Below are 20,353 nucleotides of genomic sequence, written 5' to 3'. Positions count from 1 at the left end.
TTTTCTTCCTCACTGCTATCTACTTTTCGCACCTACTTAAGAGAAGATCAAATCCAATCACAATTACCTCCCTTTCCGGAGGAAGTACTTCAGCTAATTGTCTTAATTAAGTCTACCAGTTCTGGCCTTTAAGCAGCTACAAGGATTGTCGAATTCGCCATTATTAGCCTTTTACTCCTGGCTAATGTCAAAAATTCACAAATATTTTTTTGGTAAAATATTACTGTGCAAAAGTTCTGTCCAAGAGGTTTCATTTGAATACATGGTAATGCTACGTGCACACAGCAACTCCCATCATTGTTGGTGTAGCTATACTTTAACCGGTTTCAAACTTAATTGCGCCCGACAACTCCCAACAACACGCACCAACGTGCAACTGAGTGTGCAAAAGGACGCAAAATGTATAATCCAACAATGTTGGACGTTGGTGGCCAACAATATTGCGTCCGTTTTCACGGGACTTTAGAGTAACAAATCACAATGCCGCCACAAGGAAAAAGAGCGTTTAAAACAAACTTTTTTGTTTTATATCTGCCTTAAAGTTTAAAATTTCCTTGTGATTGATTTCATTCAGTGATTCACAATTGTGGTTTTTGAGACAATTTTTTGGTGGGTGCTAATTTACTCATTCACTTGCAGGTCACGTTCCTTATTTTTCTGGAGGCCTCTCTTGAACGTTGAAGAGGACATGTAACAGTTTTTCAGAAAATAAAAGATGATTTATTAGGTCTATAAACAACCACGATCAGCGAATCCCGGCTTTTAGGGGTTTTAAGGTAACCCCTATTAAATCCCTATTTCCCGTAATCAGTATTGTCAGTGTTTAACCCTAATTAATTTAGTCAGAATCCCGTATGAATAACAAATACAAGTCGATGTACGGGTCTCGTGCGAATAACCACTAGAAACTTGACATTGAGAAAGACGAATGATACAGAGAGATGGAACGTTTATTAGAGAGGGGCGTTTATTAGATGATAGGCGTTTATTTGGAAGTGGGCGTTTATTAGGTCATTAACGGTATGCACGTTTTTTTGTTGTTGTCGATCATTGTGATACCTGTTATCCTACTGATCATCCGCCATGAATTTTTAATCATCCCTAGAATCAATTTTTTAACTTTATTCCTAAAAAGGTTTAATGATTGGTTACATCTCATTCCTAAATCCTCTATTAAGCCCCCCGGGGGGCTTATTTATTTCAAGCCCGTTTGAAGGGGGGCTTAATAGAGACGAGTGGCTTATTTGAAACTGGGGGGGGGGGGGGGGGGGGCTCATTTAATTTAGAAACATCGATGGTACAAAGTGGAAAAGCTCAAGTACGAGAAGTTTTAGGTCATGCAGCCGAGGACCAGAATCTATTTTTCCGTAAGATCATCGAGATCGAGGGCTTTGCGATACGGGTTGCCATCTTGCATGAGTGTCAAAACTACTTAGGGGCCGTGGGCGGTTTGGGAGCTATAATCCCCGACGCCCGCCCCCTCGGTACATTTGAAAATCGTAGCCGTGACGGTAAGACGCGGTATATCTAAGCGATCTCACGAAAAAATAGGGGACTGTGAACAGTCTAGAAAAAAATCGGAGCTTCCTGTTGGTGAGTATAAAATCATCCTGGATCAGTGTAGACGAATTTTTACAATCGTGATTGATTAACACAGTCTATCATTTATTACTGAAGAATAAATAGGGATGGAGAAGGGGGGCTTATAAACTTTCTTCCCCTGAAAAAAGGGGGGCGCTATTAGAGGAGGGGGCTTATTTGAGAGGGGGGGCTTAATAGACGATTTACAGTAAGCACTGACTCAAAACGGTTTGCTTCTATTATGGATTACAGTTGTGGTTATGTAATTTAAAATCAAACCCACTTCAGCAGCGTGTACTCCGTTGTATAGTGGTTAAGACTAGGAACCGTAGATTCTACGCCACGGTATCGATTCTCAATCTAGCCACACTGATTTTTTTTCCTTTAAAAGTTGCCATTGTATTTTTTTCCCAAAAATTGAACTGTGGTTCAAAGGACTTACAGGTCCTTACACTTCATGGAAATTTCTTGACCACAAATTTCAAGAGACTTAGAAATTTCATTTCAATTTCAAAAAGAGACTTAATCTCGTATGAATAGCAAAAAATACACGTGGGTGTATGGGTCCCGTGCGAGTAGCCACTGTGTTTGTTTGTTTGTTTGTTTTTTAATTATTTAAACATATTTGAAAACATGTTTGCCCCAAGACTTCACTGAAGAGCTCATCGTGAGGGCTTATTAAACATGACAACATACATATGACATCACGAGTAAATGAAAAATAAAAGCGTTTGGACTCTTTAATAAATTGTTGAGCGTAAGAAAACAATTCAACGTTTTCTTCTGTTGATAAATGAGAGGAGCCAAATGAGAAAAAATTCACCTTTTGAGAGTCCGAGTATCTCGACCATTCGTTTGGAAAAATGTTAAGTTCAAAGTAATGATAGACTAACGATGACAGCACAATAACCCTGACCGACGATCCTGCGGGTGATTGATGTTGGGATTTGAAAGAGCGATATGGATCTCTAGACGGCCTAGACGTATCAACTGACGTAGTCACGATTTTAAACCTATCTTAATATTTTGCCGAAATCGTTTTAAGTATCTGGTGCTTAATTCTCTTTCCGGGAAGATTAATTTGCTTTTATTTTGGGCGTTGCTGCTGTGGATGTTTGTGTTGGTCAGTTGCTCCAACAACAACATTAACAACAACAATAATTAATTCAAATTATTCACGATAGAAGACGGGCCTGCAGGTAGCTAGTGCTTTGCAGTTTGCTCTGTCAAGGCGATATAATTATTGTAATCTCTTAAAATCCTGATAATTTGGTTAAAAAACTCTCTATAGTTGATTCATCAGCATGGGCTTCTCAGTGTCATCAGCCTTCACACGGCCCATGTGGTTTCCGGCCGCGCGGAATTGAAAGCAATAGTTATCTTTCTTTACTTCGCTCTGCAAGAGCGATTAAGTTGATTATGCTAACTTGATTAAGTTAAGTTAAGTTAAGTTGATTGATTATAAGTTTTACAAAAACGGCTAAGTCTTGCCTAGAACGGCGCATTTGAAGGAGAGACCAGGAGCGTCGGGGTACTCCCTTATAAAAGCCAAAAGGTATGCGCTGCCCCCAAAGGGTATGGTTTCTTTGCCGTTTGGTCTGAATGACGGGTAGACGGGTATAGACTTTGCCCAGAAATGATTTTGGTCTGGAATCAGGCATGGTTTTCGAGGGAACCACGTTATCGTTTCAATTCCCCTCTGAATAAGAAAGGAAGAGAATTATGCGAATTCGAAATCTTTTCTGTTGGTGTGCTAATGTAAACCTAGGAGTACAACAAACCCCCCCCCCCCCCCCCCTCCTCCTCTCTGGGGAGCAGAGAGAACAGAGTCTTTCCGGTTCCGGTATGCCAAAGCCTAACTTGATAGCGAGGCCTAGAGAACACACGGAGGAATGAAGTGATTAGTCTATGCCTTACTATCAAAAGACCTCGAATAAAGTTTAATCGCTACCTTTTGCGTGCACCAACTTAGAAGAATCTCAAATCCAATCTTAATTACCATCCTTTCTGATGATGCAGTGGTGCGAGCCGACCAGTTTGGGCATTACGTGGGCGGTTGTCAGCAGCCGCAAAGCTTGTCAACTTCTCCACGGTTTGCCCTTTCACCCCTGATAGAGGCCAAAGTTAATCAAATGGCAAGCATTTCAAATATGTTTTTGAGAAAATTCTTGAAAAATCAATGAAACTATGCAAAACATCTGCAAAAGAGGTTACACCTGAAAGGTAACTCCTTCGGATTTCGTTGGCAGATATGGCAGATACATACCCTGTTTAGGACAACACCCTCAATTTGTTTACCCTATTTAGGACAAGAGATGCACGCCGTCTTGTTTCAAAGTCATTTATTGGCAATTGCAACAGATTAAATTCGCGTTATAGTCATCGCTTTTGTATACAAAAGTCATGCAGAAAATCAAGTCGATCGTGCAGGAAATGCCCTCAAGAACCGACTCACACGAAATTATATACCCTGTCAAGAGCCATAATAGAGCGAAATTATATACCCTGTTTATGTTTATGACAGGGAGGTCAAAAACCATACCTTGTCAAGCGGCACATCCCTTTATAGGCCAAATAAAGAAGTATCCCCCGGGGCTTGCTGACTGATTCACAAGAAGCAGGTCACGTTCGTTATGTTTACAAACAGATCTCTCTTTTTTTAATCTTTTCTTATGTTTTCGAAGGGATCTCTTTTTTCGTTCAAGGTAGGCTACGAGCAAGCTCTCCATTTAGGGCAGTCGCGAGAAGTCACACGCGAGCAGCACGCGAAAGATGATGCGAGTACGTTGGGCGGCTGGCTCGCCTCGCTCGCCTCAAATGGAGAGCTTGCTAGCAGGCTATATGATCAAGGGATCATATTCACCAGTTTTCTAAAATAAAAGATGATGAAAGAATGAAAGATGGTAAATTTTGCTGATTGCTGATCCTTGTGTGCAAGACGCGTATCAAATATGAACCTAGTATATCGCCGCGCTTTACATGAGGTCTCCGTAGCTCAAGTGGATGGAGCAGCCGCCTGGTATTTGGGAGGTCACAAGTTCGAATTCTGTCGAGAGCTCAGTTTTTTTCTTTGTCCCACGCTCGTGACGTGCTAATTAATTAATTTTTCACATAAAAGATGATATTTTAGGTCTATATTTTGTTGAGTTCCTGTCAGTGGTTTTGAATCTGACTTGACTTTCATGGCTCAATTACCCGGGAGGTAACCTTGGGAATTCTTGTGGGAGCTTGCCGCAAGGTTATAGGACTCGTTAAGACTTTTGTTCTTGGGCCATCGTAGCTTGATAAAAAATAGAACACAAAGAGCGATGATAAACATATTCAACTTACTCATTATTATAAACTTGACGTTCAGCATGAGTTGAGTCAACATACGAGACGTCACATTTATAAAAATGAGTAAGTTGAATATGTTTATCACCACTGTTGTGTTCTTTTTCTTACCTGGCCAATATTTGGGTATAGGTGAGCCGCTGAGGACTTGAAACCCTGACTCTGCTTTGGACAAAAAAGTCCTAAAATATATACCCTGTTTGAGAGAGACTCGCCAAAAACATCTTAGCCTGTCGCGCCCCCCTCCCCCATCCCCCCCCAATTGTCAAGTGAATTTCAACTATCTTCTTGTTACACTCCTTTGAATACTCAGTTTAAAGCCTCAAAGGATGTTGGCAACATCGATACCGGTATGCTGTAGCAAACCTTTTAAGTTCTAAAGTGTTGACATTGTTTCTTGTAACTGGATGAAGAACTGCGACAGTGTCCTTCAATTCTCAGTTCTTCAATTCTTCAGTTCCTCATCCATTTGCAGACATCTTCAACAAGATCATGATACCAGCCCTAGATCTCTTGACTTAGCCAAGAATTTTGCAGTTCTGAGGAAATGCCAAGGAAAGATGGACTGTCTGGTATACGAGATGCTCCTGATTAAAAGTACAGACCAAGTCTAAACATCCAATCAGACTCAATACGTGCTAAAGTACTCACTTGACTTTGGGTTTTCCTTTGTGTGAGGTCACTGGATGATTCACTGGCTTAGAACAATAGACTATTGTTTTCGGTTTATTTTTTGTCTACTTACTTATGTAAATTTTCTTCATTTTCTTGATAATGATGTCAGGATGTCATCGAAACGTCGAAATCTCTCCGCGTTAGTTTTTCTCATAAAGTTAATTTTAGATTTTTAAAATTTGTTACCTATAGTTTTGGCTTTTAAAGGTGTGAAGGCCCTTTCAGAGTTCCACACTCACTTTGTCGACTCACTCCAATCAATAACTCGCGAGTGTGTGGCGAAGAGAGACACGCCCATGAAAAAGCTGCTTGAGGCTAAGGACGCTGGGATGAACAAAACTACTGCTTCGACGGCAGATAACACGTCTTCAAATTCACTTAAACACGGACAAAGGGGAGTGTCGTAAACGAAAACCAATGTAATAACTCTGGCGAATCACAAGACGAGCTCACAATTAAATGAACCAATCATACTTGGCGGCATGTAGCCGACCTCAAGCGCGGGTCAACTCGTGTCAGCAAATCACGACTGGTTTTGATGTTTCTTTTGATTGGCTGAGAAACTCGCGCGAGTTTTGTTCAGCCAATCACAACTCAAAAGCAATGTAATTACGAACAGCAGGCTGATTTAGAAAACGCGATGCGGCAGCTGCTTGCAACAGAAAGCTTGTCCTTATATTGTTGCCTTTCTATTTAGATTCACGACTACAATGCTCTCACTCCCCAAGAACCTTAATCCGTAGCACGATGGGTTTCACCGGACTCATCTTTGCACTTGGTCCCAGATGAAAAAGGCCCTTTTTGAGCATCTGGTAAACTTTTGTTAAGAAATGGTTAACGCACAGCGTACGACGATCGAGGTATGGAAGGACGTGAAAGGTTTGCGAAGCACCAAAAAAATCGCGGGTGTTGCTAGAGACAACGGGACCAACGGGAAAGGAGCAGAAATTAACCAAAGGGGAAGGGTGTAGGCGGTCTCTGTTGTAGGTAAAATCTGGTTAAACCAGAATTTCGTTTGTTTAGGGCAGGGAAACAAGAAAATTTTGAATCAAACTAGGTTGAATACTGAATTAAAGTGAGAACGAATTTTACCTACAGCATCCCGTTTCTTCCATCTCTTTTGATCCCTTTTCGCCCGGCTATCCATCTCGCGCCACTCTCCATCGTCTGATTGCCTGGAACAGGCTATCCAGCCTTTTTAATACAGACAAGCAAATGTAGGGGGTCTCTGTTGTTGGTAAAATCTAGTTAAACTAGAATTTTTCTCTGTCTTCTTTGATAATTAGGGCTAGAAATCAAAAGAAATCTTGAATCAAACTAGGTTGAATACTGTTTTAATTTGAGGACGACTTTTACCTACAATATCTCCTTTTTTCCATCTCTTTTGATCCCTTTTTGCACCGCTATCCATGTCGCGCCACTCTCCACCATGTGGTTGCCTGGAACAGGCTACCCAGCCTTTTTAGTACAGACAAGCAAATGTTCGCTTTACTGTGTGAAGGTAAAAATTTTAAGAAGCTTGGTGTCTTCAGGACTAAATGAACTATTCGTAAGAGAGAGGCATTCATGATGGGGGTGTCTTTAAGGACGGGCTCGAATTTCCTAAAATCTTGCTTGAAAAGAACCAGGAGTAGTGGGGGGAGGGGGGTTAGTTCTGGGAATTCTTTGTGGTGGTTTTCCTCCTGGTAGTTCAAATCCTGATCCTATTTCACACCAACTAATTTCACTTTTCACACCCGTTTTCAGACCTGGCCTCCAAGAAATTATGTCATCATGAGATCATTACTTAGATTACAACAGCAACATAGAAGATTATTTAAAATCCATTTCGAATTCACATATTTCTCTTTCTTACTTACTCATTTGGAATCATGTGGAATTGAAACCATAAATACGTTCATACACTCCCGTAGATTTGTCGAAAACCACACCCGATTCCAGACCAAAATAGGCAAAGTCTATACCTTTTTTCAGACCAAAAGGGCGCAAAACCCCTTCCCTTTGGAGCAGTACATACCTATATGGCTTATATAAGGGAGTACCTCCTGCAGGGGGAAAGAACCATTGACCCATGTAAGCTAATCCAAGACGATCTTGGATTCTGGATTCAGTGCTGTGGATTCTGGATTCAAGGAACTGGATTCCGCATTCCTTGCCAATGGAACGTGGATTCTGGATTCCAATCGCTAGAAGGAATTCTTTAAGGTAAATACTGGATTCCTAAGCCCAGGATTCCAGATTCCAGATTCCAGATTCCAGATTCCACAAGCAAAAAACTTCCAGAATTCCGGAAATCCAGATATTACCTTTCATGGGGCAAAACGAGGTCTTTCAAGTTTTGAACTAGTAGCAGTAGTAGTAGTAGTAATAGTAGTAATAATAATAATACTAATCAGGAGCTCCTGTAATAATTTATTTCTTATTAGGCGCAAATTAACATCTGAATATGATCAAATGCGCCTTACAACTATAACTACCTGTAATAATTACAATTAACTCTACTTATAATCTAAAATTTATCAATCTAACTATAAAAGGCAAAAGCCTTCCTCAAGAAGTAAGTCTTTACTGTTCGTTTAAAAACCAAAAAGTTATCGATGTCTCTGACACTTGCAAGCAGACTGTTCCACAATACAGGGGCAGCTATTTGGAATGATCTGTCACCCAGAGTTTTCTTTGTTTTTCCCATGGGAAACTGCAATAGTAGTTCTTCAGAAGAACGAAGCTGGTATTTACATTTCTCCTTTACTCGAACTAGATTGCATATATAGTACGGCGCAAGTGGATATATTGCTTTAAACGTTAAAACTAAGATTTTAAACTCTATACGGTAGGCAACGGGTAGCCAATGCGAAGAAAACAAGACGGGTGTAATATGATTAAACCTCGGAGTTGATCATACGAGCTGGGCAGGACTATTTTGAATGCGTTGTAACTTACTCATGTGTACCGCGGAAACTTTATAAAGAAGACTATTACAGTAATCTAAGCGGCCTATAACAATGGAGTGAACAAGCGTTTTGTAAATATGAAAAGACGCAGCTTTACATATCTTATGAATGTGTGGTATTATACTCAGGTTGTGGTCAAACCATGATCCAAAGTTCCTAACTGAAGTTACCGGAGCTATAATGCTCTCACTGACACTAAGACCATCAATGTTCACTTTAGCCAGTTGCTTTCTGGTGCCTATAATCATGAACTCCGTCTTATTATCATTCAGGCGTAGTGTATCCTTGATCATCCACGATCGTATAGCCTCTATGCATTGCTTCATTGCCTCAACTGCATCGTTTTGCGAACAAGCAGAGTCAGCATTGAATAATAGTTACTGTCGTCTGCGTATGCGTGCGATTGTGGTAGATATAGTTCTTAATAACCTCGAAAAGCTTACTCGTATAGATGGTGTACAGCAATGGACCTAGGCATAATCCTAGGCCTTGAGGAACGCCGCATTGCAAATTGAACTTCTCCGATAAATTTTGGTCGAAAGACACGCACTGCAATCTGTTGAGAAGGTAGGATGTAAACCACTGCAATGCCGATCCCTTAACTCCAAAGCAATCCACTCAATCTTGTATATGTTGTTCAATTAATTTTTTAATCTCAGATAATTTTTTTGTAAATTAAAATTACCTGAGATAAAAAATTAACCACAACATATACACTTCCACAACTATATGGGTAAATTTTTTTGTTAATAAGCCAAAATTAAGGTAAACAATGATGAAACAATGAATAGGCCTTTTGCAGCTAAGCCATCACGTGACCTACTTTTCATAAAATTATGGGCTATAGCTTAACAAATTCCAGAAATTAAAAAAGCATGTCGAGAATATTAAAATGGCCAAATTTGAGGCCCCCATCATTAAAAGGTGAGATCTTATGACAGTCTGAAGTTTTAAAAGAATAAGAAAATTTATTGCTGGACCTTGCTCTCCAGCAACATTTCCCATACAAAACTTCTAAATTTTCCGAAAATTCAAACTGTCGTCTAAACTTAGTCTTTCATTCCAGGGGACTCAAACTTGGCCATTTTGGTATTTTCGATGCGCTCTTTCCATTTCTGGCATTCTTTAAGTTATAGGCCATAATATAAAAATTCTCTAGGAAAAATTTGGTCACGTGACCCCAGCTGCTAGAGGCCTATTCACCTACAGAATATTAATATTTAGGATGCCCCATTGCTCTACAAATTTGAACATTTTTAAAAAAATAACTGCACCTTTGGTCCTGTAGTGTGTTAATCTCCTTAAAATTAAACTTTATTGGCCATAACAAACTTGAAGTTTACACTACTGAAAGTCTTTCCTGTCATGTATGAAAAAATCCTTGATTTCAAAGTAGTGGAGATACCTTTTTTATTTTGATAAATAGAAATTAACAACACGGCTAAAACAAGTTTTTAATGCCACATAAAAGCAATTCTGAAATATTATATACCAATAAGCGTTCCCATTATGAAACCAGTTCGACAGGACTGTAAACAGAATATTGGTGATATGCCAAAACTAGCGGCTCTTTCTTATTGCTTCTTTTGACATCAGTACTGCCCATTTTAGCTAATTGATTAAAATAACAGTCTAGCTGACTTAATTATGGTGTTGGTCCCATCTTCTTAATTGCATCTTCTTATTTGCATACCTATGAAGAATGAAAAGAATATTATTGAACTAGTGAGTACTGTAAATCCTATATTAACGTCCCCCTCTGTGGCCTATTTATTTCGAGCAGGTTTGAGATGGGGCAGGGGGGTTGATAGGGATTGGGGGTTTATTTGAGAAGAGGGTCTTAACAAATTCAGCCAAGATGATGGTATCATTTTTCCTAAAAAGCTAGAATGCAAAGTGAACAAGCTCCAGTTATGAGACGTTGGAGGTCATTTTAAGCTGAAAATCAAATGCAAATCTGAACTTCCACCCCACGCAATGTGAGCTTGAGATAATCAATCAGTAAATCAATCGTTAATCTTTAATTATTCTCAAATGGAAAGGTAGCAATAAGATAAATATCTCCGAGGATAAACAGCAAAAATAAATAAACAAATATTACAAAAATCTGATCTCAAATTTGATGCTGACTGCTGCACCTTTTGTAGGTTTATCTTGATTAGTCAGTTGGTCAATTACTTTATTCATATTCTGTACTATTACTATAATATCTATATTTGTATTTTTATTTATTATGTAATATTAAATTGATATTAAAAAATAGATATCGTTCGCTGTTTAAAACGCTTGAGAGAACGAGTTTAAGGAGCAATGTCGCGTCTTTTTATTCTTTTAGTGTGACCGAAGTAATGATAAGTGTATAGCGATTGTTCTCGCTTTGTTCTCCCTTGTTTGACTGTCTTATGGCGAACGGCAGTACAATTGCAAGTCATAGTATCGTTTCCTCAGCAATAAGTACATTGTGCTTTTATAATATATAATACATGAATATGTAAAAACCTTCATCAAGGAGGTTTTAAATTCAATGCTACTTCTCCTAAACTAAGAAAAAGTAAAAACAAATATTTCACGCCATTCTGATTCGCATAGGCGTACGGGCAATTTTCGGCCAGGGAGGGGGGGGGGGGGGGGGCGGGGGGGCGGTAAACCATTTGCCCAAATTTTTACAAAGCAGTCGAAAAGAAACGAGGGCCATAGGATGCAACAACATAGGCCGTACTGGCATATGAAAGTGCCTTGATACAGTTTTTCAGGGTCAATACCTGCCAAGTTTGAGCATAAACAACGTCGCCATAAACAAACATTTGGAAAAATTGCCACCACAGTTGTATTAGATGAAGATGAAAATTTGTCATGATCAGGGTTGCAATGACATCGGAGTTGTCCTCGATGTTCGTGAAGTTAAAACGGAATCTGTAAGAGCGTTATCGGGAAAAGGAAAATCTTGATATTTAGCCGTTTTCTGTAGAAAACGAAGCGCTTTTGACATGCAATTTCACCTCATAGTAGCTTCAATCTTTTTAAAATGTGTGTGAATTATTTTAGAGATAATTCTGGTATCATGATATCATGTATCATGGCGGTCTACTTTAACAAATTAGTGAATAATTTCAACCACTTGATAGATTTTAAAAAAAAAATTAAGATTCTTCTCGTAATTCAAAGTGAGAATTAGTCAGCCACTTCTTGGCTTTCAGATTCTAGTTAATCGCTGATGCTATCTGCCATACACTGTTCTACGAGCGGAGATGATTCTAGAAAGTTAGGCGGAAGTTTATTCTAATCAATTCACGATTGGAAATAGCCCATTGCAGTACAGCGGCCCAACGATAAAAAACACTCAGCATATGATACCCTTCCCTTATAAACAGAAACTCATCACGTGCTTGGTAACCTCTGTCTCGTGTGAATGTAACTGGATTATTACGCCAACTTCAGGTTAAAATAGAAAATATTTATCTCTTCAAAGTACTAATAAAAAAAACGTCTTTAAAAGCTGGCTTTGCCCAAATTTTCTCTTGCTGCCCAAAAAATATGAGTTGCCCAAAATTGGGGGGGGGGGGGGGGTAGCTGCAGCCCCGGCCCTCCCCGGCCCGTACGCCTATGCTGATTCGGACTTAACTTTAATAAAATTAACCAAATTTTACCAATGCCGTCATGATCATTTAAGAATTTGTTGTTTGCTTCTTTTCTTTTAATCCACCGTCTTGACACTGCCCAAAAATAACCTTGTTTACCGAACAAATTTTGTGCCTAAGCCCTTGTTTTCAGTCTCCCTTGGAAAACCTGTAATACCCAGGAGAAACTAGAAACAATGGCTATGCAAAATAAGACAAATAATGGAGAGTGAACAAGGTTATTATGGACAATATGAAAATGGTAAATCTCTATACAGATTTCAATATGGTGACGAGAATGAATCGCCTGGCTATGACATTATCCCTTCAGACCGTTACATGTTTCAGTCATTGTGATTACTTTCATCAAGTTTAGGGCCAATAGATATTCTACTACTGTTAGGACTTTCATCACGTTTAGGGCCAAAATTTATTACACTTAGTAACTTTATTACATTTAGGGTCATTTATTACATTTGAGGTCTCGTCAGGAATCGCGACTGGTTAATTTTTCAAATGTTTTTCATACATGAGCAGTTGTCTCATGGAGAAAAAATATAATAAAGCCAGACAACTCACAAGATCGCTCGCTGTTTGAAACGCTTGAGAAAACGAGTTTAAGGAGTAATTTCTCGTCTTTTTATTCTTTTTGTGTGACCGAAGTAATGATAGGTGTATAGCGTTTTTTCTCGCTTTGTTCTCCCTTGTTTGACTGTCTTGTGGCGAACTGCAGTATAATCGCAAGACATATAGTGTCGTTTCCCCAGCAATAACCTAGTACATTGTGCTTTTATAACATATAATACATAAATATGTAAAAACCCTCATCATGGAGGTTTTCTTAAATTAATTGCTGCTTCCCCTAAACTAAGAAAAAGTAAAAACAAATATTTCACGCCATTCTGATTCGGACTTAACTTTAATAAGTAATGCTTCTTGTCGTGTCTCACCTGTAAGCCACCCACATGATCGGGCGTGACCTTATCGACGGTTCTGGAACAAACTTCGGTCATGAATCGCTTCATAAGAAACTGAGAACACGCGAAATTTCAGAGAGGTAGAATTTACTCCTCTGGAAACTAAAGAGCGAAGGTAATTTTTTCTTCCTCTTTTGTTTTGCACTAACATTACTAACTTTTTCGATTTTCAATTCATTCTCGTTCTTTTCTATCATTTTTTTTAGGTGCTTGTACTTTCTAGAACGTAGCTCTTGCATTGCAATATCAAAGTGCATTATTTTTCAAGGAGAAGTGACTTAGCGTCTGCATAAAAATTGTAAGTCTGAACGTCCGTTGATCAGAAGTATAGATCTGAACGTATTTTACGTTGAATTTAATTTTTTGGAGGGGATTTTATTTTACCTCTTAAACTTCTTCAAACTGTCGCTACGGAGAAATTTCTCTTTGTAGACCATTTTGTATCCTGGTTTCAGCTTCATAAAGACCTTTGATGAATAAGTTCGAAAAAAGAAGAATTACATAAGAGTCCCGGTGGAGGTCGAAGAAAGTACTAATAACTCCAGGGCTCTAACCAATCAACAATACAATGATAAACTTACCACCGAACATGCGTGAAGACAAAATCCGTTACCAAAATTAAAGTCAGTCTCCTCTCTTTTTATTTGAACAGACAGAGATTTTAAAGTACTCAGATCTGAACAGAGTATTAATAACAAATCCAAAAGAGAAAATAATGGAACGAAGAATTAATTTTTAGAGTTAATTTTCTGCTGCGATCACTTCTGATATCTCCCCTGAGCGTTAGCCGTAGTATTGGGAACAGGACGAACTACATGAGACGCAAAAAGAGTGCTTAGGAATTTCGCTCCAATTTAATTTCTATCAACCTATCTGAAGAAAAGCTGAATCTGACTGTCATTCCTTGCCTTTTAAAGTATGTCAGACATATGCCGTAGGGATCAAAACTAGTCACATGAGATAAAGAAAATTTCTAAGGAAATTCGCGCCTCTTTATGTTTATAAACCCATGAGAAGTGAAACTGAACTTAAGTCCCATTTCTTGCCTTTTAGACTCTGTCGCACACAAGCTCTTTTGGTTGTTGGCTACGACAATTTTAATGTAAAGGCATGTCTTTGCTAGCCTTCTGCAGTTTATGAAAATACGCAACTAAGTAAACGTACCCTATGACTGTACCCATTGTAATGAGACTTTTTTTGCTGTTCTTTAAAGGTTAAATAATGAAGGTGTTTTTCCTTGTGCTTGTTTGCGCTACAGTGATGCTTGTGTGTCCACAAGGTACGTACGGGATTACTTAACAGCAACTCCCCCGACCCTTTACCCCACCCCGTCCCCCCTCAAAAGAGAAAAATCATAACAAAATAGTGGGACCCTAACGTACTTGTAAAGTACTGTTCCTTTTAAGGGGGATGCGGAGTACTGTTCCTTTTAAGGGGGATATCGGAAGGAAGACAAAGAGTGTTCACCAGGTTGATACGAAGGAGGCCTTGCCACAAGAAGGAAGAGTGAAATGGATTCAAGGGCATCGTAAGAGAGTAAGACTGTAATAATATCCCATGAACCTTCATTCTACGAAGTACTTATGCGCACGACTAAGCGCATAACATAAATTAGGATTAACCGCTGATTTAAGTACTATTACCGATTAAAAAAGAAAACTCTGATTACAGGCAAAGCAAAACCGAGACAAGCCATCCTCAAAGAAAGAAATGTTTACAGATAGCTCAGGTAAGATGTTTTATTTTTCTCATAATCCGTTGAGATATGATACAATGCCACCACGCACTTGCATTTTGCTCTACAGTTTACAATGTTGTCAAGGCTTTCACGCAATCAACGTTGGCAACCCGCATCACAGCTTGTGATCTAAGTTAATTCTGTTTATAATTTATGTATGTGTGAATGTAAAAGTTTTTCCTAACAAGAAAAGGCCTTCAGTTTGTAACCGGACATCCGGCCAGAATAAAGGTAACCTGTGGCCCCAAGGGAAGAATTTTTGTGTGGGGATGTCCTTAGCCTATACTAGACCTACAGTAGTTCAGCTGCCCTATATTAGAATAAATTCCCCAAATCTCTCCCTGTCCTAGAGTGCTTATTTTCTAGAAACTACGGAGATCACCACCACAGGCCAGCAATAACCTCGTCTGGACTAAAATCTTCAACCAGTTGATCAGATTCCTTGAAAATGATACACTACTCTGGACTCAAACTCTCTGATTCCTATACCTTATCCTTGACTACAAACAGCTTGCAACCGTACCTATATAGCCCTTATATGGTAGTATCCCTTTGGCCTTTAGCCACTTGTTTTTGTTACTATTGTAGCCCCAAGAAACGCCATTGATGACATGAAAACGAGATTTGACAACATGAGAGCAGAGTTGGCAGCGAAGGCGGATGGATTTTCCAGACGAGCCAAAAAAATGGTAGAGCGAGCAAAGGCAGGATTCCCGATGGAACGAGCTTACACCAGAAAGACGCGGTGCAATTGCTGCAGCTCTGAACACTGCCGCTGGAAAACTTTCAAGTTTCAAGGACATTTCAGGTGATCCTATAACCGCGCTCAAAGGAGCAATTGAAATTGCAGCGACCTTTGCAAACATAGCGGGGCCTCACGGGATGGTGGTAGGCGTAGCGCTTAATTTTATCTCCGGCTTTCTAAGTCTTTTTGGCCTGGGTGGAGGGGCAGTCAGCCGTACACCTATGCACCTGATAGTCCGGCAGGAAATTGAGAAATGGTATTCTGAACGTATGACCAATATGGCGCGAGGAGCCATTAGTGATTTTGAGACTTCTCAAGCATTTTTAGATTGGGTGATTTCTGACTTAGGACCAGACCAAAAGCTAAACGATCCGACAGCAATCGCTCTCCAGATCCACATACCAGTCTACAGAAACATTACATTCATGGAAAACCTCCAGGCGCAGATTGAAGACATAAAAGAAGAGAATAGAGACGAAGACGCCCAGAAATGTTTAAAGTACATCGAGCTGTGGGCGAGGATGGCACTACTAAAGGATATCATCTTGCAGAGGATGGCGGCCATTGTGCCTGAATCACAGCGAAGTATCCGTGCTGGACTTTACTCAGTTCAATCCAGCTTCCGAGACAAGGTGCGAAATTTGTTTAAATTTCTTTGGGAGGCTGAAGTGGGATGTAAAATTGTTCCTTAATATATTTTGATCCTCTAGACTTAAAGTGGTAGCTGGTTCCTCACGGAAATAACCGTTTTATCATAATCAGCAAAAAGGATTGCCCAAGCGGAATCAATTGTAACAAGAGAAAATGAGGGGACAGAGAGGGAGGCTCAAGGCGTTGGCCGGGATATGTTATGTCCACGAAAGTTATTTTTAGACGAGCGGAAGTCTTCGTTCTAGCGGAAGTCTGTTCTCTGAGACGTCCGCGTGCAGTCTTGCCTTGCTCTCAGGTTCTTAGTGAAAAGAGAAAATTATGGCGCACGTGGAAGGCTTATGAATATATATTTTCTTTCAAACATCGGACCGAGGTTGGCCTGCATGCGAACGTCTCGGAAGACTTCTGCTCGTCTAAAAATAACTTTCGTGGACATGACATATCCCAAGGGCTGGACCGGGAGCCTCCTTCTCTGTCCCCTCATTTTCTCTTGATTGTAATGCTTACTTGAGCTGGACCCGCGATGGAAACTTACACTATGCTACGGTGAAAAAAAGTGATCCGGTTCTGTGGGAAATTACCAGAAGCAGAGGTGAATACAGGTAAAAACGAGGAGTAGATCGTACATTAGGGAGTGCGTATGATGTAGTTTAGAGGAGCATTACTGTAGCTAACAAAGGATTGGATAGAAGGTTGGTTAGGTTTCCTGGATTGTGACAGTACAAAAAGGTGGTACCCCCAGACCGTACCCTGCTTTATGGACCCCTTTCTTAACCCCCTTGTAAGTGCTATAAAATGAGACCGTGCCGCGAGCCCTAGAAAAAAAATCTTAAGGAAGTTGGGTGTGGGTGGTAGTCTGGTAGAGTGGGGGTTGGGGGAGGTTGAATGTGTATCGACCACAAAAAAACAGCAAACTCAAATCATTTCGCCTGTTCTACACAGGCCAGCCAACACGTGCACAGGAGACCCAACACAAGATTAAGGTTTTTGGGCTATTATTGTGGTTTCTTTCCTCTGATTCCTGTAGGAGGAGTAACTATGATATTTTATGATATAGACATGGTATTTTACTAGAAAATTTACCACTCGTAACATTTCATGTACACGAAACGACATCCAAGTTTAGGCCTTTCCCGATTGTGCTCGGCAACTTTTGAGCAACTATTTCTGGCAACCTCGAGCAAATTTTGCCTTTCTGAGCAACTTTTGAACAAAATATAGGTTTAGATCACATATAAAGCACGAAAGAGTCAACGATTTCATAGAAAACTTCAATTTATGCGAATTTCTTGAATGTTTATCAATTTTTTTACATTTTTTAAAACTAAAAATAGCTAAGTTTCCAGCTATTTTTCTCGACCGATGTTAGTAATTATTGCGAAGAAGTAAAAACTAGGGATACCTTCCGGCAAGTGCCAACGAGGCGAATTCGTTTATCTTTTGCGGAATGTGCCTATTCAGATCTTCGCGATATATATACATTTTTTCATAATTTTAGAGGTTTACAATGGATTTTGCTATAGAAAAGGATGGCACCCAACCCTAACCTAAAAATATAAACTTAAATAAAATACAAAGATCTAATGAGCGAGTGCCACAGGTCAAAGATTCTCTTGAAAGGCATAATGATAGTCTTCAAAACAAAAGGTCCGCAAATTCGTTGCATTCCTCGTGGGAGTTTTGGGCTGTCTCAATGTAAATCAAAAAAACATGCTGGTTGACAAAATCTAAAGACATGAATAAATTCTAAAATAGGTCCGCAAATACGTTGAGGACTGGCTCAATGTAAATCGATCGGCGAAAAACACGTTGGTTCTGATATAAGTTTTGAGAATACAGCCCTATGCCTTAATCAACTGCCGCTTAAAATTCAATTCAGAAATGCAAAAGAGAACACGGAAAACCTGCTTCTGAGTCGAGAAGCGAACACGCTACCTCATTGTAAATCGAGCTACAAAGAATAAGCTGGTTCTGACAAAAATTTGAGCGTAAAACCCTATTCCTTGATCAGCTGCTGCTTTAAACACAATTTATAAAGCAAACCAGAGCACTAATTGCCCTTTCAAACTAGAAATCGTATTAGAGCTTGCTAACCTGTTAGGTCCTCTTGAACAGACAACGAACAGCTGCACACTGAATCACTCAATCTTTCGGACCACGTCACTACGCAAATATGGGGTTACGCAGAATTTGAGAGTTTTTGCCCACATCGTGCGGGACTATAAAATAAAGCTTTTAATTAACGTTTATATAAAAATATCAAGAAATTTAGGTGGCAACTTTTGAAATTTAGGTAGCAACTTTTTGGATTTTTGGCAATTTTTTAGCAACTTTTTGGCATTCCAGTGAGCAACTTTCCAGAATTTTACGAGCACAATCGAGAAAGGCCGAGACGTATTTTCTACAATATTATGCTCACACGTGAAGTTGGCAATAACTTCATGACCTTGGCTTTCCCACTCAGTTTTTGTATTTGCTTTTCTTTCTGTACAAAACAATTATTGCAAGAAATCGAATCGTACATGAGCTAATGCATGTAGGCAACGAGGTGCGCAGCGCCGAGTTGGTTATAGTTCTTGTACGACCAGATTGAGTGGAATAATTGTTTGATCATATCTCTAAACCCCTGGATGTGAGAAATTGGAACTAGTTTGCTCTACAACAATGGACTTTGTTGTTGTTTTGTAAACAGAACCATTTTGTTCTCGAGTCGACAAATTGTCGAGCCTATGTGAAAAAGAGCTTCGGGCTCTTTCTTGAACATCTCTTTTATGTACTTGTCAAATTTCTTTGAGTTAGCGAACCAGTCTAAAAATTAAGATTGAAAAAAGTCGGGCAGAAGTAAAAAAAAAACTCAGTTTATGGGCTCTACGGATGTTTCAAAATGGCAGCAGTTGTAAGAATTTCACTTTAGTTTGTAGTGCTGACTGAAATATCATGTCAATTTCGCAAATTTAATTTGCTCACTTACTGTCGAATAATTCCATCCCGTATTTATTTTCTGCGGTTGTATTTTTCGGTAAATACTTTTCAAGCATGACTTGAATTTCTCCTCTTCTAAATCATCAAACCTTTCAGCCGTGATGGCCGTTTTCCGTACTCACGGTATACGAGCTGATAGCCTGTGAGTCCTGTGAGTAGGGAACCAATCAGAGCATGCGTTTGCTCATATCCAGAGGTTCTAGCTGTAAACTAAATCCATTTCTTTGCGCCGCCATGTAACATCCATATACTAAGGGATACGTCATACCAGCAAACAGAGGATTCTGCAGTTCACTATTGTTAAACCAAAATCAAATTAATTTCTCCGGCCAATCGCAACAAATTCGCACTGAAAAAATGAGCCAATCAAAATTCAAAGCAAGTAAATGTCGTCAGAGGTAGGCGTTTTACTTCTGATTGGCTGAAAAAAGCGGCACGAGATAACATTCCTTAAACAATCGCCTCGCCTTTTAGCAATGCTAAAAAAATTACTTTCGACAATGAATTGAAAACCTCTCTTATTTTGAAATTTCTCTGATTCAGAATAAGAAGCAAAAGGGGATGTGACTCTGACGTGTGGTGTACTGCCGAGCTGTCCTGGAAAAAGCACGGTAACTATAAAACTGGACAATCATGGTACAGCGTTTTGCTAAACCAAAGTGAAGGAAAATCGTGGATATTGCATCGGGTAGGCAACACAAAACTCTCAAGTTTGACTTAAAGGAACTGTGTCGTACGGAATCTACCAGGGGTGTTATTAAAGGCCCTGAGACTCAGTTTAGCTCAGAATATGCCCCACGATCTTAAACTTTTGTTTACACACTTGATGTTCCTTTTAGAATGAAGCTGGTGCTACAGTTTTTTCCGTCATAGGTTTTGTGAAAAATTGCAAAGAGTAACATACCTTGCGAAAGGCAATTCTTTGCTCAATCATTTCCCATGGCATTACTTTTAATACCGCTGCAGCGAGTTTTCCAAACGCAGCAAGTCAAATTGAACTATGCATAGTATGGAAAATCAGATAACAGAACGAAAAAGTTAAAAGCTAACAATTTTTAGCTTTTCACTTTTTAAGGCCAAAACATTATTTTAAATTTGTCAGC

The sequence above is a fragment of the Montipora foliosa genome, chromosome 6 (genome assembly GCF_036669935.1).
Source record: "Montipora foliosa isolate CH-2021 chromosome 6, ASM3666993v2, whole genome shotgun sequence".
Classification (NCBI taxonomy): Eukaryota; Metazoa; Cnidaria; class Anthozoa; order Scleractinia; family Acroporidae; genus Montipora; species Montipora foliosa.
The sequence above is the reverse complement of the archived record's forward strand: the minus strand, read 5'-3'. Positions refer to the sequence as shown.